At 36.7% G+C, this 13,671-nt stretch overlaps 1 protein-coding gene and 1 non-coding gene across 5 annotated transcripts in view; one reads left to right on the top strand and one right to left on the bottom strand.

Annotated features, from left to right (window-relative positions):
* FBXW7 (F-box and WD repeat domain containing 7) overlaps nt 1-13,671 on the bottom strand; it is a 216,192-nt gene that overhangs the window by 105,914 nt on the left and 96,607 nt on the right. Inside the window, exon 1 of one of the 4 annotated variants that reach the window (XM_065903948.1) lies at nt 13,581-13,648. The exons of the other annotated variants lie outside the window; for them this stretch is intronic. The gene's annotated coding sequence lies outside the window, so the exon portion shown is untranslated. Of the gene's footprint in view, nt 1-13,580; nt 13,649-13,671 lie in introns of those variants that run through there. 4 annotated transcript variants of the gene reach the window in all.
* LOC136146249 (U6 spliceosomal RNA) lies at nt 1,159-1,265 on the top strand. Its single transcript, XR_010658966.1, has one exon. It is a non-coding gene; the product is annotated as a U6 spliceosomal RNA (small nuclear RNA).

Below are 13,671 nucleotides of genomic sequence, written 5' to 3' on the forward strand. Positions count from 1 at the left end.
CAGGGAGGCCACCGGGGAGGCCCAATCAGAAATCCAAGAAGAAACAATTACAGTTCACTCAAAACTATGCTTTCTTTTTTAGTAATGACTAAGCTACTATTTTTTAAATAGTAAGAAGTATGATTTTCTTACAAAGACCTTTTCTGTGTACATGGAAATAAAGAAACACTGTAATAATGATTAAATCAGTAAACTAGATCCTTATGTAATGACCTGTAATTTTTCAGACAAGAAATTTTTAAAATTTTTCAGGTTATAGAATAGCATTTCTGGGCAAACCCAACAAGGCAGTAGTTGTACAACATTCTCAAACTTCCAAACACCCTCAATTTCAGTACAAACAATGCTGTGTTGTACACTCAATCTAAAACTAAGAGGCAGCCTTGTGGGTTAGTCACAACTCGAATTCCTTATCACAATGATGACGGAATAAGGATTTTACCACTAAACTCAGCCATTCAAATAACTGGGAAGTCAATAACAATGGTTATCACTGCTTTCCAGAACTACTGATTTTCAGATCTATTTGAAGGAATATTTCTTAAAACTTTCAAGTTTCTGGATAGGAATCCTTCATACTGAAGTTATTCCTCTCCCCTAGACAAAAGTAGAGGGTTAAGTCAAAAGAACAGTAATAATTAATTGAAAGCCATAAAATACGTCTTTGTTTTTCTACTGCAGCAATTCAATTACTCCAGATATAAAAAATAAAATGTTAGTGGAGGGAAAAAAAATGTTAGTAGGGAATCTTACAGGTTTCTAAGAAGCCTGTTTTGTTACTTTTTTAAATATTCAAATTAGTAAAGATACTTCCACTACATTCGTGTCATCAGCAAACATTCCCAGAGTGTCTACTAGGAGCTAACACTATGCTATGTACAACACACTCATTTAATCTACAACCCTGACATCATTATTTCCATTTTATAAGACAGGAAACAGCCTCGGATGAAGGTAATTTGTCTGAATATTTACAGTCAGTAAGATTTAGTAACAAGTTCGAAATTCAGATATATGTGAGCCAAGGTGTATGTTCATTCCACTAGACCAACCTCCAACATAATAAAAATCCTGAAGCACCAAGAAAAACAAAAAGGACGCAAGTGACAGTAACATAACACCACTACAACCATCTCTTTAATATCAAAGTCCCTTCTTGTACTCACTTCAGCAGCACATATACTAAACATGGAACAATACAGAGAAGATTAGCATGGCCCCAGCACAAGGATGACACACAAATTTGTGAAGTATTCCATATTTTTAAACTCCAAAGTTAGCAGAAGGAAAGACATCATAAATATCAGAGCAGAAATAAATGAAAAAGAAATGAAGGAAACAGTAGTAAAGATTAATAAAACTAAAAGATGGTTCTCTGAGAAGATAAACAAAATTGAGAAACCATTACCAGACTCATCAAGAATCACAAAAAAGAGAAGAATCAAATCAACAAAATTAGAAATGATAGGCTATGACAGACAGTGCAGAAATACAAAGGATTGTAAGAAACTATTATGAGCAACTACAGCCAACAAATGAACAACCTGGGAGAAACAGACACATTCCTAGAAAAATTCCACCTGCCAAAACTGAACCAGGAAGAAGCAGTAACTAAGAGCAAGCCAATCACAAGCACTGAAACCAAAACTGCAATTTAAATAATCTCTCAAAAACCGAAAGTTCAAATCAGCTGGCTTCACAGGTGAACTTCACCAAACACTCAGAAAAGAGCTAAGGCCTATCTTTCTCAAACTCTTCCAAAAAATTTCAGGGGAAGAAACACTTCCAATCTCATTCTACACGGTCACCATCACCCTAATACTAAAACCAGATAAAGACTTCACAAAAAAGAAAATTATAGGCCAGTTATCACTGATGAAAATAGATACAGAAATCCTTACCAAACAATTCAACAACACTAAAAAGATCAAGTTGAGTTTATCTCAGGTATGCAAGGATTCATGCAAATCAATCAATATGATACACCATTTTAACAAATTGAAAGATAAAAGCCATATGATCATTTCAATATATGTAGAAAAGCTGTTGACAAAATTCAGCACCCATTATTGATAAAAATGCTTCAAACGATCGGCACAGAAGGAACCTACCTCAACATAATAAAAAGGCCATATGTGATAAACCCACAGCAAACATTATTCTCAATGGTGAAAAACTGAAAGCATTCCCTCTAAGATCAGGAAAAAGACAAGGGTGCCCACTTTCTCTACTATTATTCAACATAATAAACTACTATTATTGTAGTTTCGTAAGTCCTAACTACAACAATCAGAGAAGAAAAAGAAATTAAAGGAATCCAGATTGGAAAAAAGAAGTAAAACTCATTTGCAGATGATGTGATACTATACATGGAAAACCCTAAAGATTCTATCAGAAGATTACTAGAGCAAATGAATTTAGCAAAGTTGCAGGATACAAAATCAATACACAGAAATAAGAACTTGCATTCTTATACACTAACAACAAAAAATCAGAAAGAGAAAGTAAGGAAACAACCCCATTTACCATTGCAACAAAAAGAATAAAATATCTAGGAATAAACCTACCTAAGGACACAAAAGAACTGTATACAGAAAATTGTAAGACACTGATGAAATAAATCAAAGACAACATAAACAGATGGAGAGATACTCCATGTTCTCGGGTTGGAAGAATCAATACTGTGAAAATGACTATACTACCAAATGTAATCTACATATTCAATGAGATCCGTATCAAACTACCAATGGCATTTTTCACAGAACTAGAACAAAAAATTTCACAATTTGTATGGAAACACAAAAGATCCCAACTAGCCAAAGCAATCTTGAGAAAGAAGAATGGAGTTGGAAGAATCAAGCTTCCTCACTTCAGACTACACTACAAAGTTACAGTCATCAAGACAGAATAATACTGGCACAAAAACAGAAATATAGACAGATGGAACAAGATAGAAAGTCCAGAGATAAACCCACACACCTATGGGCACCTTATCTTTGACAAAGAGGCAAGACTATACAATGGAGAAATGATACTCTCTTCAATAGTGGTGCTGGGAAAACTGGACAGCTACATGTAAAAGAAGGAAATTAGAACACTTCCTAATACCACACACAAAGATAAACTCAAAATGGATAACAGACTTAAATGTAAGACCAGAAACTATAAAATGCTTAGAGGAAAATACAGCAGAACACTCTGACATAAATGACAGCAAGATCATCTATGACTCACCTCCTAGAGTAATGGAAATAAAAACAAAAATAAACAAATGGGACCTAATGAAACTTAAAAGCTTTTGCACAGCAAAGAAAACTATGAACAAGGTGAAACGATAACTCTCAGAATGGGAGGAAAAATAATAGCAAATGAAACAACTGACAAAGGATTTATCTCCAAAATATACAAGCAGCTCATGCAAATCAATACCAGAAAAACAAACAACCTAAACAAAATGTGGGCAAAAGACCTAAACAGACATTTCTCCAAAGACGACGTACAGATGGCTAATAAACACATGAAAAGATGTTCAACATTGTACATTATTAGAGAAATACAAATCAAAACTACAATGAGGTATCACCTCATATCAGTAAGGACAGCCATCATCAAAAAAAATCTACAAACAACAAATGCTGGCAAGGGTGTGAAGCAAAAAGAACCCTCCTGCACTGTTAGTGGGAATGTAAACTGATACGGCCATTATGAAGAGCAGTATGGAGAATCCTTAGGAAACCAGGAATAAAACCATGTGACCCATAATCCCACGACTGGGCACGCACCCTGAGGAAACCGTAAGCAAAAAAGACACATACACCTCAATGTTCACTGCAGCACTATTACAATAGCTGGGATATGGAAGCAACCTAGATGCCCATCAACAGATGGATGCATAAAGAAGCTGTGGTACATATATGCAAAGGAATATTACTCGTCCATATTTACAGTGCGTTAGAGTCAGTGCTAACGAGGTAGACGAACCTAGAGCCTGTTAGACAGAGTGATGTAAGTCAGAAAGAGAAACACAAATATCATATATTAAAGCATATATATGGAATCTAGAAAAATGGTACTGACGGATCTATCTGCAGGGCAGGAAGAGAGATGCAGACACAGAGGACAGACATGTGGACATGGTGTGGCGGGCGGGGGGACGAGCTGAGACAGTAGCAGGGCATTGTGTACACCACCATGTGTAAACAGCCAGCCAGTGGGGATCTGCTGCATGGCTCAGAGAGCGCAAGCCCAGGCCCTGGGACAGCCTAGAGGGTGCGATGGGGCAGGAGGCGGCTCAGGAGGGAGGGGACACGTGCATACTTGTGGTCGATGCATGCTGGTACATGGCAAAAACCAACACAGCATCCGTGAACCAACCACCCTTCAATTAAAATAAGTTAATTAGAATGTTTTAAAAACAAAAAAGCCCCTTCTTAAGATAAGGCCCACTCTCCTGTCTCATAATATTTCTTCCATTAGGAACAGGAACAGTGAGCGGGTCAGCAGTCCATTTGGTCAAAGACAAACTGACAGTGAAAACAGCTGCATAAAACCGAGGTCATAAAACCCAGGGGTTAATATTAATAGTCCATGCTCAGCAGTAGATGACGATACAAATTTTACTTCTACCACTATTCAGCTATGTAAACTTGGACAAATCACTCAGTGCCTTTAATCTCAGCTATCTCATCTGCAAAAGGTAACTTAAAATGGCAGCTCTACCTCACAGAGTTATTTTGAGGACTAGAAAGATAAAGCATGCAAAAGGTTTAAACATGTGCCTGACACATAGTGAGTACTTAATATGTTATTCTTATTAGCTAATAAATAACCTTCTGTTACCAACTTTTAGAACACATCAAAATAGGTTACTTCATCATGAGTTAGGTATGACATAGAAGATTAGCAGTCTTTCTCTTAGAGATACGCAATTCAAATCTGAACTCAATTTGGGTATAATACTTACAAGGTTAGAGTAAGTATTTTCAAAACCAAAGCAGTTCAAAGGTTCCAAGAGGAGTGTTCAGGGTGGGGTCGGGACTGGGTGGGGGCTGAACAGATCTATTGTACACTACTGGTGGGAATGCAAACCGGTATAGCTCCTATGGGAAACAGCACCATATGCTCCAGAAATCCCACTTCTGGGTACATATCCAAAGGAAATGAAAACAGGATACTGAAGAGATATCTGCATCCTATGTGCATTACTCACCAATGCTAAGGTAGGGAATCAGCCTAAGTGTCCACTAATGGATGAATGGATAAAAACATGGAATCTTAAACAAAAAAAGCCAAACTCACAGAAACAGAGAATAAATGTGAATGCTAAGCAAGGTTGCTAAGAAGAAAGAAGCTTTCAGTTGTAAGATTAATAATGTCTGAGGATTTAATGTAAATCAGGATGACTAAAGTAGACAACACTGTATTAGAGAACTGAAATTTGCTAATGGAGTAGAACTTAAATGTTCTCATGGGAAAAAGAGAAATAAGTGAGGTGAGATATCGCTGTTGTTTAGTCTTTAAGTCATGTCTGACTCTTTTGCAACTGAATGGACTAGAACTCACCATACTCCTCTGTACATGGGATTTCCCAGGCAAGAATACTGGAGAGGGTTGCCATTTCCTTCTCCAGGGGATCTTCCCGACCCAGCCATCAAACCCATGTCTCTTGCACTGGCAGGCAGATTTTATTTACCACTGAGCCACCAGGAAAGCCTTGGATGTGTTAATTAACTATAAGGGGAAATTCATTCACAATGAATACATGTTAATATATAAATGTAGTGGTGACTATACACAGTTTAAATACCTTACAATTTTAGATGTCAACTACAGCTTCCCTGGCGACTCAGACAGTAAAGAATATGCCTGCAATACAGGAGAACCCAGTTCGATCCCTGGGTCAGGAAGATGCCCTGGATAAGGGAAAGGCAACCCAGCCTAGTATTCTTGCCTGAAGAACTCCATGAACAGAGAGGCCTAGTGGGCTATATATAGTCCATGGGGCTGCAAAGAGTCAGACATGACTGACTAACACTTTCACTTTTTTTCAGACCTCAAAAAGCTAACATTAATTTCTAAAAAAGAACATTCTAACACCCTAAAAATTCCTCTTGGGAATCTATTATATACTTAAATCTATCTTCACCCACAAGAGTAACTATGACTTTTAACACCATTGATTAATTTTGCCTGTTTCTGAAATCTATATAAATTACATAATATACTTTATACTCTTGTATAACTTGTGTCTCTTTGGGGGGTTTGTTTCTGTCTGCTTTTTCGGCTAAGCATTATGTACTTAAATCTGTCTATATTGTTATCTACGGGTTTCCCTGGTGGTTCAGCAGTAAAGCACCTGCCTATCAATGCAGGAGACTTGGGTTCGATCCCCGAGTCAGGAAGATTTCCTGGAGAAAGAAACAGCAACCCATTCCAGTATTCTTGCCTGGGAAATTTCATGGACAGAGGAGCCTGGTGGGCTACAGTTCATGGGGTCACAAAAGTCACAAACAACTTAGCAACTAAACAACAACATATTGTTGTCTATAACCCTGAACATTCACTGGAAGGACGGACGCTGAGGTTCCAATACTCTAGTTCCCCGATGTGAAGAGCGGACTCATTGGAAAAGACTCTGATGCTGGGCAAGATTGAAGGCAGGAGGAGAAGCAGGCCAACACAGGATGAGACGACTGGATGGCATCAATGACTCTCTGGACATGAGTTTGAGCAAACTCCAGGAGATAAATTTTTATTCTTTCTCTAATTAAAAATATTTAATTACAATTGTTTAATTACCACTCACAATTTATAGGGTTTGGCTTTCAAATATGGTCCTTATAGCTAAACCAGTGTATGCTGGAATAATACACCATTACTACCTTTCCTAAATGAACCAGAGCACTAAGGAATCAAACAGCAAATAACAGAAAGTATTCCTTTATAAAATTATTTGTTAGTAAATGAAAAAGAAATGAGAGAATTAGAACTCTAACATTTTGCAACCTTAAATAAATTAATGGATGGAGACCTGAATATCAAAGCCTTTAACATCATAAAAGGAAGGACATCAGACACTAGGTGACTCCTAAGGAAATAACTCACCATGCCATGACAGAGGGATCAAACCAAGCTTAATAAAGCCTCTGGATCCAGCTGCCAATTTGAGGAAATTAAAAAGGACGATGAATATGTTGAACTGTACCATGATGCATGCAATTAGTCAAATCCAGACTATGAAAAACAGATTAAACAGATAAATTTTAAGAAAGGTATAGAATATAAATCTGTAGATTGAAATAGACTTAAAGAAACAGTAACTTTTTTTTAAGTGGTCAAGATTAAACAACAGTATCTTGACCATGTGAAAAAAGACTTACTGTTTATTTTTATTAAAAATATTTTAATAAATTAATATTTAAATGTCAATTAAATATTACTAATTATTTTATTTAATATTTAAAAATAAGAAACTCTTTTTTTAAGTAACTCTTTTTTTAAATGGTCAAGATTAAACAACAGTATCTAGAGAGACATAATTGAGTGAGAGTATCATAAACAAAAGGAGCTGATCTCTATAAGAGTAACTTAGAGGAAAGTGAACGTGAAAGTCACTCAGTCATGTCAGACTCTTTGCGACCATACCGTCCATGGAATTCTCCAGGCCAGAATACTGGAGTAGGTAGCCTTTCCCTTCTCCAGGGTATCTTCCCAACGCAGGTCTCCCGCACTGCAGGTAGATTCCTTACCAGCTGAGACAAAAGGGAAGCCCAACTCAGAGGAAAAGAGTTACTTAAGAGAAAGGATGGGGCTATGATTGAGTCAGGGCATATGCAGGTGCTTCTGGGATAGTTGACAAACTTCTGTGTATTGAACTGTGTGGTACTTAAAACAATGTATCATCCATCAACATAAAAAAAAAAAAAAAAATTAAAAAATGGGCAGGATGTCTGAATAGACGTTTCTCCAGAGAAGATTTGGAGATGGCTAACATGCACATAAAAAGATGCTCAACATCACTAATGCTCAAACAGTTTTACACCCTTCAGGGAAAAATCCTTTGTGATTGGATGTTTAATGTCTGCCAGGAAACTGGTACTCAAGATGTTGAAGCTACAGTTATTTTATGATAGCACATTTCCCTTATCTGCCTCTTTTTATTCCATCACTGTTTAACCTTATTTTACAAAATTTTATAACCATACTTATGATGCTCTTGATTTCTTGATTCCACAAATCAATTTCATTCGAATCCAAAGAGTGTCAAGTCTTTACATATATTTTGTACCAACTTAAATTAGAAGACAACAAATTTGAGCTTTCACAATTGCTACAAAGATAAATAATGGAGAAATCTGGTGCTAAAAACATAATACAAAAATATATTTATTAGCAATATACAGTATAACTAATAAAACTACCTGAGGAGTGTAATGCTTGTTTATTTTTTGTGTTTATCTTTGCAATCTATTTTATATATATTGACAAAAGAGACTGTGAAATATCTAGCCATGGAGAATATATGACCAGACCAGAGCATGTGTAGAAGGCATTTTGGTAATCATTAATTGCCCTGAAATGACAGACTACAAGTTATGGTGTGGGTCATCTGCACTTCAATCAGTAATATTAGCAAATCTCCAAATGTTAGCCACATTGGTTTGTTGCCCTTGTACATTCTTTATTCATGATATTTCAATGCTGTAAATGCGTGGTCCTTTTTAAACAAAACATTTGCAAAACAGAGGGATTATTTGCTTTTAAAACTTTTGCAAATAAAGGCTTCAGAAATGTTTTTTATTTAAAAAAAAAAAACAGACAAATGCAAATCAAACCCACAATGAGATATAACCTCACATCAATTAGAATGGCCATCACCAAAATACTACACATAGTAAAACACTGGCAAGGATGTGCAGAAAAGGGAGCCCTAGCACATTGCTGGGGAGAATGTAAACTGGTGCAGTCAACTATGGAAAACAGTATGGAGGGGCCTCAAAAAACTAAAAATAGAAGTACCATGTGACCAAGCAATTCTAGTCCTGGGCATATATCCAAAAAAAAAAAAAAAATCAGACTAATTTGAAAAGCTATATGCACCTCAATGTTCATACCAACATTATTTATAATTGCAAAGATATGGAAGCAACCTAAGTGTTTATCAACAGATGAGTAGATAAAGAAGGTATGCAATATTACTCAGCCATAAAAAAGAAATTCTGTCATTTGCAACATCATAGATGGGCCTATTTAACACTTAGTGAAATAAGATAAAGACAAACACTGGATATACATGGAATTTAAAAAATAAAACAAATGAATGAATATAACAAAACAGAAACAGACTCACAGATGAAGAGAACAAACTAAAGGGGAAAGAAACAAGATAGGGATAGGAGATTAAGAGATACAAACCACTGTGTATTAAACAAATTAAACACATGAGCAACAATGAAATACTGTATAGCACAGAGAAATGATATTTTATAATAATTTTAAATGGAGTATACTGTATAAAAATATTGAACCACTATGTTGCAGACCTAAAACTAAAACTATAAATCAAATATACTTCAACAAAAAAGAATACATCATCTTAATGCACTAAAGTATACATTTCTTTTATATAGTTTCCTGTATCTATAATTTATTTTACAATGAAAAGAACAGCTTAAAAACTAGAAGATTATAGATAAGATCTGTTTATTTAATAAAATTCATCAGCAATGGTCCAGTGTCATCTGAATTATTTTCAACAATAATTTTCATTACAAACTCTTACAATAAATATCATTTAAAAATAAAAAGATAGAAAATTGAGCAAAGTGTGTTAAAATGCCTGTGGTTTAGTTGCTAAGCTGTGTCCAACTCTCGTGACTCCATGGACTGGAGTCACTCCATGAGCCTGCCACACTTCTCTGTCCATGGGATTCTCCAGGCAAGAATACTGGAGTGGGTTGCCACTTCCTTCTCCAGAGGAGCTTCCTGACCCAGGAATTGAACTCAGGTCTCCTGCACTGCAGGCAGATTCTTTACCTACTGAACTATGAGGAAAGCCCTAAAACGCCTGACGCTTATCTTAATAATTCTAAAAGAAACTACTCAGTACAATATCCACTCATTGCTCCTGTAGCAGTAAGACAGCTGCCAAATTCGGCAAATTTAACAAATTTGGGGATGCAGCACATAGCTTGAAGCCAGTTAATTTACTCCTAGATACCTCTTCATTTCACAATTGCACAAGCAGTATCCAAAACAGTAATTCACTTATGTAGCTGGATAACAAGCTACAGCTGCCAGGCTGCTGGACTTTTCTGGATTTCTTCTACTCTCAAAAAATCTAGAGAAGGCACCTAAATTTCAGATAGTATTTTGAAGAAACCTTCGGTATCTCATTTTAGAGTTACAAAGTTTGACCATGTTCTTCTAAAATTCAAAACTCCTGATTACATTAAAACATAATCATATAGATACTCTTCTGAGGTGGATGTGCCACTCTTTTTTTCCTGCCATTCTAAAGTTCAATTAATCAAGAAATTACAATAAATTATGAAGTATCTGGTAGGAAATGAAGCAGATGTGACACATAAAAAAGCAATCTTGTCCTGAGATAGCCTGAAATCTAGTTGTAGATATAAGTATGTATTACTTTATGAAAGTCAAAGTGTAAGTCTCTCAGTTGTGCCGACTCTTTGCAAACCTATGGACTGCAGCCCACCAAACTCCTCTGTCCACAGAATTCTCCAGGCAAGAATACTAAAGTGGTTAGCCATTCCCTTCTCCAGAGCATCTTTCCGATGCAAGGTCTGAACCCAGGTCTCCTGCATTCAGTTCAGTTCACTTGCTCAGTCGTGTCTGACTCTTTGAAACCCCATGGACTGCAGCACGCCAGGCCTTCCAGTCCATCACCAACTCTCGAGTTTACTCAAACTCAGGTCCATTAGGTCGGTGATGCCATCCAACCATCTCATCCTCTGTTGTCCCCTTCTCCTCCCACCTTCAACCTTTCTCAGCATCAGGGTCTTTTCGAATGAGTCAGTTCTTCGCATCAGGTGGCCAAAGTACTGGAGTTTCGGCTTCAGCATCAGTCCTTCCAATGAATATTCAGGACTGACTTCCTTTAGGATGGACTGGTTGGATCTCCCTGCAGTTCAAGGGACTCTCAAGAGTCTTCTCCAACACCACAGTTCAAAAGCATCAATTCTTCAGTGCTCAACTCTCTTTATAGTCCAACTCTCATATCCATACATGATTACTGGAAAAACCATAGCTTTGACTAGATGGACCTTTGTTGGCAGAGTAATGTCTGTGCTTTTTAATATGTTGTCTAGGTTGGTTATAACTTTCCTTCCAAGGAGCAAGAGTCTTTTAATTTCAGAACTGCAGTCACCATCTGCAGTGATTTTGGAGCCCCCCCAAAACAAAGTCAGTCTCTGTTTCCATTGTTTCCCCATATATTTGCCATGAAGTGATGGGACCAGATGCCATGATCTTAGTTTTCTGAATGTTGAGTTTTTAGCCAACTTTTTTACTCTCCTCTTTCACTTTCATCAAGAGGCTGTTTAGTTCTTGGCTTACTGCCATAAAGGTAATGTCATCTGCATATCTGAGGTTACTGATATTTCTCCCAGCAATCTTGATTCCAGCTTGTGCTTCATCCAGTCCAGTGCTTCTCATAATGTACTCTGCATATAAGTTAAATAAACAGGGTGACAATATACAGCCTTTACGTAATCCTTTCCTGATTTGGAACCAGTCTGTTGTTCCATGTCCAGTTCAAACTGTGCTTCCTGACCTGCATATAGATTTCTCATGGGGCAGGTCAGGTGGTTTGGCAACTGAATACAGATTTCTCAAGAGGCAGGTCAGGTGTTCTGGTATTCCCATCTCTTGAAGAATTTTCCAGTTTGTCATTATCCACACAGTCAAAGGGTTTGGCATAGTCAGTAAAGGAGAAGTAGATGTTTTTCTGGATCTCTCGCTTTTTCGATGATCCAACGGATGTTGACAATTTGATCTCTGGTTCCTCTGCCTTTTCTAAATCCAGCTTGAACATATGGAAGTTCACGGTTCATGTACTGTTGAAGCCTGGCTTGGAGACTTTTCAGCATTACTTTGCTAATGTGTGAGATGAGTGCAATCGTGCAGTAGTTTGAGCATCCTTTGGCATTGCCTCTCTTTGGGTTAAGAATGAAAACTGACCTTTTCCAGTCCTGTGGCCACTGCTGACTTTTCCAAATTTGCTGGCATACTGAGTGCAGCACTTCACAGCATCAGCTCTTAGGATCTGAAATAGCTCAACTGGAATTCCATCACCTCCACTAGCTTCGTTCGTAGCAATGCTTCCTAAGGCCCACTTGACTTCGCATTCCAGATGTCTAGGTCTAGGTGAGTGATCACACCATTGTGATTATCTGAGTCGTGAAGATCTTTTTTGTATAGTTCTTCTGTGCATTGTTGCCACCTCTTCTTAACATCTTCTGCTTCTGTTAGGTCCATACCATTTCTGTCCTTTATTGTGCCCATCTTTGCATGAAAGATATGCCCATCTCCCAGACTGCAGGCAGATTCTTTACTATCTGAGCCACCAGGGAAGTCCCATATTACTTTAATTACTTAATTTTTTTTAATGCTCTGGAAGTTAGATATGACTGAGCATACAGGCACTGGGTATATAATAGAAACTCCAAGGAGGAACAAATTTTATGCAACTTGAAAAGTGACACAGCTCTGCACATGAAAAACATTCAGTAAATACCAAAGGAAGGGAACAAATCAACACAAAGAATTGATGAAGTTGTACATATACAGAGAATTGCATAGGCATCTCAACAACCAGCAACATAAAATTTGCTCCTCACCAAAAAAGCTCTCTAAAATCTGAAAACACACCTGAACATTTCATAGATTCTAAGTGTCACATTTTTTCATATCTTAGTTTCTCTGAAATTGATGGCATGCCAGTTTAAATGGTAGCATTTTTTCTTCTCTAATAGCTAAAATAATCCTCAACCCCAAGCTTCTTAGATTTGATCAAATATATAAATTGGTTCTAAGCAAAAATATGTAACATAACCTCAAAATTACTTACTTACTTCATGAAAATTTATATACAGAATTATAATTTTATTATAAATAACAAGTAAAAAACGCAATGAAAGCCAGATACCTTTTACTCTCAGATCAAATCCCATGAGTTCTGATTCTTAAAATTTATAAACATAAAACATAATAATGGGCACTACAAGCTCATATAGCACATATCCCATAAAATATACAGCATGCATATTCTCTAACATTACTGCAAATGGTACTGTGAGGTAAGCAACTTCAGGTAAAGTTTCTCAGTTACAGAAATATTGAATATATTCTTTCTTTTTTACACTAAAAGGCAGCAAGCTTGAGAAAAGAAAATCTTTGCAACTGTATTTTTATCTATAAATGGAAGAGTAAAGTAATGACCATATTAAAGAATAGAAATTTCACTGAAAAACAAATAGAAAGGGAACAGAAGGGGTTATTTTCATATTAATCAAGTTAACTTCATGTTCACTTATAAATTATTCCAAAGGAAAACTCACATGATTAACGTAATGCAGTAGCATAAAACAAGCAACCTGGTGTGTTCTGTTTTGACTGGGGGAAGATGCCATGTTTCTTTAAAAAGTAGCC

The sequence above is a fragment of the Muntiacus reevesi genome, chromosome 13 (genome assembly GCF_963930625.1).
Source record: "Muntiacus reevesi chromosome 13, mMunRee1.1, whole genome shotgun sequence".
NCBI classification, from domain to species: Eukaryota; Metazoa; Chordata; class Mammalia; order Artiodactyla; family Cervidae; genus Muntiacus; species Muntiacus reevesi.